This window comes from Rhinopithecus roxellana, chromosome 20 (genome assembly GCF_007565055.1).
Source record: "Rhinopithecus roxellana isolate Shanxi Qingling chromosome 20, ASM756505v1, whole genome shotgun sequence".
Classification (NCBI taxonomy): Eukaryota; Metazoa; Chordata; class Mammalia; order Primates; family Cercopithecidae; genus Rhinopithecus; species Rhinopithecus roxellana.
In genome coordinates, this window is record NC_044568.1 from 68,470,005 (window position 1) to 68,474,351 (window position 4,347).

Here is a 4,347-nt window from a genome sequence, read left to right on the forward strand (position 1 = left end):
TCTTTATACTTTTCAAGAGAATCATATTAATTACCTACTGCTATGTAGAAAATTGCCCCAAAACTTTATGGCTTAAGATAACAATAATAATAATAATAACTAATAATTTTTTGAAATGGAGTTTCACTCTTGTTGCCCAGGCTGGAGTGCAGTGGTGCAGTCTCGGCTCACCGCAATCTCTGCCTTCCAGGTTCAAGCGATTCTCCTACCTCAGCCTCTCGAGTAGCTGGGATTACAGGCATGCGCCACCACGCCCATCTAATTTTGTATTTTTAGTAGAGATGGGGTTTCTCCATGTTGGTCAGGCTGGTCTCAAATTCCTGACCTCAGGTGATCCACCTGCCTTGGTCTCCCAAAGTGCTGGGATTACAGGAGTGAGCCACCATGCCCGGCAGATAACAATAATTATTATCACTCACAGTTTCTGAGGGTCAGTTGTTTGAAGCCCTTCAGATTGTTCGTGAGGCTGCAGTTAGATGCTGGTCAGGGTGGCAAGGATCCGAAGGCTTGACCTGGAGCTAGAGGATCCACATCGAAGGTGGTTCTCTCACATAGCTGGCACGTTGATGCCGGCTATTGGCTGGGTGCCTCAGGTCCTGTCCCCATGGACACCTGAGTATGCTCAAAGAACGTGGCTTCCTCCAAAACAAGCTGGCCAAGAGATGAGAGTGGAAGTTGCATTATCTTTTATGACTAAGTAGCAGATGTCACACCCAGTCACTGTCACCCTATTGTATTGTTCATATATGCCAGCCCTGATTCATAGGAAAGGGACTACAGGAAGAGGTGGATACCAGGGGTGGTAGGGATCAGCAGGGACCATCTTGGTGTCCCATCCAAGCATTAACCAGGCCCAAACTTGCTTAGCTTCCAAGAAAAGAAGAGATCAGGCCGGGCGCAGTGGCTCACGCCTGTAATCCCAGCACTTTGGGAGGCTGAGGCAGGCAGATCACGAGGTCAGGAGATTGAGACCTCCTGGCTAACACAGTGAAACCCTGTCTCTACCAAAAATACAAAAAAATTAGCTGGGTGTGGTGGCAGGCACCTGTTGTCCCACCTACTTTAGGCTGAGGCAGGAGAATCACTCAAATCAGGGAGGTGGAGGCTGCAGTGAGCCGAGATTGTACCACTGCACTCCTGGGTGACAGAGTGAGACTCCGTCTCAAAAAAAAAAAGAAAAGAAAAGATGAGATCAGATCAGATTCATTCAGGGTGCTATGGCCGTAGACAGGGATCATCCTGAAGGCTGGCTGATTTCAAATAGGTTGATTTCAAGGCTCTGTTCTCTTATTCCTGAGGAGATAATCCAAATGTATGCACCCCAGATTGGAGATCAAAAATTATATGTCTGCTGAGCGCCTGTAATCCCAGTTCTTTGGGAGGTCAAGGCAGAAGGATCACTTGAGCCCAGGAGTTCAAGACCAGTCGGGAAACAGAGACTCCATCTCTATTTTTTAAAAAATAAAAATAAAGAATTTTTTTAATCATGTCTCAAGACTGGCCAAGTCCTGACAGCAGGATCTGTCAGGATCTGTGGTTTGCTTCCTCTTCTTGGTGAACTGAACAGCATGCAGTGGAAAGTCCTAACTCTCCTGCTGGGGAATTTGAGGAGAAAGAGAACCTTAGTGTGCTATGTAATAGAAATAAGATAATGAAGTCTGAGTCTGCATGTTGCCCTTGGGCTGGCACAGCCTGAAAGAGCCAGCCCTTTGTCTCTCTATCTACAGCAGCAAAACCTTCCTGGAATGTCATTTGAGTTATTCCACCCAGTGGTCCAATCCACTTTCTCTCCTGGCACATCAGCAAGTTACTTATTAAGCATCTACTGTGTACCCAAGAGCAAATCCCAGGATCATTTGAGACTAGTGTAGATGGATAAGCCAGAACTGCCCAGGCATGACCAAAATAGATGTTGTGAAACCCACCTGTCCAGAGGCTTCAAAGGCAAGGAACTGAAAAATATTTCTTTCCTTTTTTTTTCCCCCGAGTTAGCATTTAGAGAAGTCACGGCCACGAGAATGCTTTCAGATTTATTTTCATTTAGAAAACTCCCAAGGACATGAGAGACAAAGAAAGATTGAGCAACACTTCTAGATGAAAGAAGAGCAATAGCACCTGTGACAACAACATGGAACGCGCATCCTGATTGGAGCCTGGACTGGGAGAAAATAGCTGTAAGATACATGATTGGAAATTGGTGAAATCTGGCATATGAATTGTAGATTAGATAACAGTATTCAGTATTAGATAACAGGATCAAGGTTAACTTTCCTACATTTTCTTTTTCTTTCTCTTTTTTTTTTTTTTTTTTTTTTTGAGACGGAGTCTCGCTCTGTCGCCCAGGCTGGAGTGCAGTGGCCGGATCTCAGCTCACTGCAAGCTCCGCCTCCCGGGTTTACGCCATTCTCCTGCCTCAGCCTCCCGAGTAGCTGGGACTACAGGCGCCCGCCATCTCGCCCGGCTAATTTTTTGTATATTTTTAGTAGAGACGGGGTTTCACCGTGTCAGCCAGGATGGTCTCGATCTCCTGACCTCGTGATCCGCCCGTCTCGGCCTCCCAAAGTGCTGGGATTACAGGCTTGAGCCACCGCGCCCGGCCGCTTTTTTTTTTTTTTTTTTTGAGATGGAATCTTGCTCTTGTCGCTGAGGCTGGAGTGCAATGGTACAATCTCGGCTCACTGCAACCTCCGCCTCCCAGGTTCAAGTGATTTTCCTGCCTCAGCTTCCTGAGTAGCTGGGATTACTGGTGCCCGCCACCATGCGTGGCTAATTTATGTATTTTTAGTCAAGACAGGGTTTCACCATGTTGGCCAGGCTGGTCTCGAACTCCTGACCTTGTGATCCACCTGCCTTCAGCCTCCCAAAGTGCTGAGATTACAGGCGTGAGCCACCGCACCCAGCCTAACTTTCCTACATTTTCTAATTATACTTTGGTCATATAATAAAACAGATTTGTTCTTAGGAAATACACACTAAAAGATTAAGGGGTAAATGTGTCCACAACTTAACCGTCAAGTTGTTCAGAAAAAAAGCACACACACACACACACACACACACACACACACACACACACACGAGTTTATGGAGAAAGGAAGAAAAAGAGGTAATCCCAGCACTTTGGGAAGCCGAGGTGGGTGGACTGCTTGAGGCCAGGAGTTTGAGACCAGCCTGGCCAACTTGGTGAAACCCTGTCTGTACTAAAAATACAAAAATTAGCTGGGCGTGGTGGCACATGCCTGTAATCCCAGCTACTCAGGAGGCTGAGCCAGGAGAATCGATCGAACCTAGTAGGCAGAAGTTGTGGTGGGCCGAGATTGTGCCCCTACACTCCAGCCTAGGTGACAAAGTGAAACTCCACCTCAAGAAAAAAAAAAAAAAACAAGGAAGAGAGAACAAATGCAACAGGATGTTATTAATGCATCTGAGTGAAAGGTATACAGGAATTCCTTATAGTATTCTGTTTGCTGCTTTTGTGTAAATTTGAAATTTTTCAAAATAAAAAGTTTTAAAAAAATGAAAGGAGGCCAGGTGCAGTGGTTCACACCTGTAATCCCAGCACTTTCCGAGGCAGAGGCGGAAGGATAGCTTGAGGCCAGGAATTTGAGACCAGCCTGGGCAACATAGCAAGACTATCTCCATTTAATTTAATAAAAATATTTAAGAAATAAAAGGAAACTGCTGAGGGTCTTCTGTCAAGGACAGGACAGGAGAGGCCATGGTGTCATCACTGCTTCATGGAATGTGGAATGGTAAGTAGAGGTTGAGGTCAGATGGTTCCCAGCATGGCCATGCTGCCGCTGTGTCTTGGGAGCTGGAGGTGACCACTGTCTGAGTTGACAGCATCTCCTGGCAGCTGTTAGGAACCCCAGCACTACCAAAACTTTACATTGTCCTTGTGACCCTTGACAGCATCTCCTGGCAGCTGTTAGGAACCCCAGCACTACCAAAACTTTACATTGTCCTTGTGACCCCAGGGTCAGCCCCTCAGTCAGTCTCTACTTGTTTCACCCTGACCTCTGATCTGGGGACATCTCAGTGGCTCCCCGCGATGTCTCAGGCTAGGCCATCTTGCTCTCTGAGTACATCTTTCTGTGGAGTTGGGCCCTGGGCCAAAAGGCAGAAATCTCTCCTTTTCCCTCCAGATCAGAAGCAGCCTGGCCAGAACACCATGGTACAAAACCCCCAAGTTACCAAGAACATCTCAGAGCTGTGGAATTAACCAAATATCTTTGTGTGAGTTAGAAAACCCCTCCCCATGATGCCACAGCATCAGAGGTTTGGGCACCCACCCTGATTCCTAGTCCAGCGGATGTGGAAGAGGCAGATGAGAGCTCCATGAACATAAGA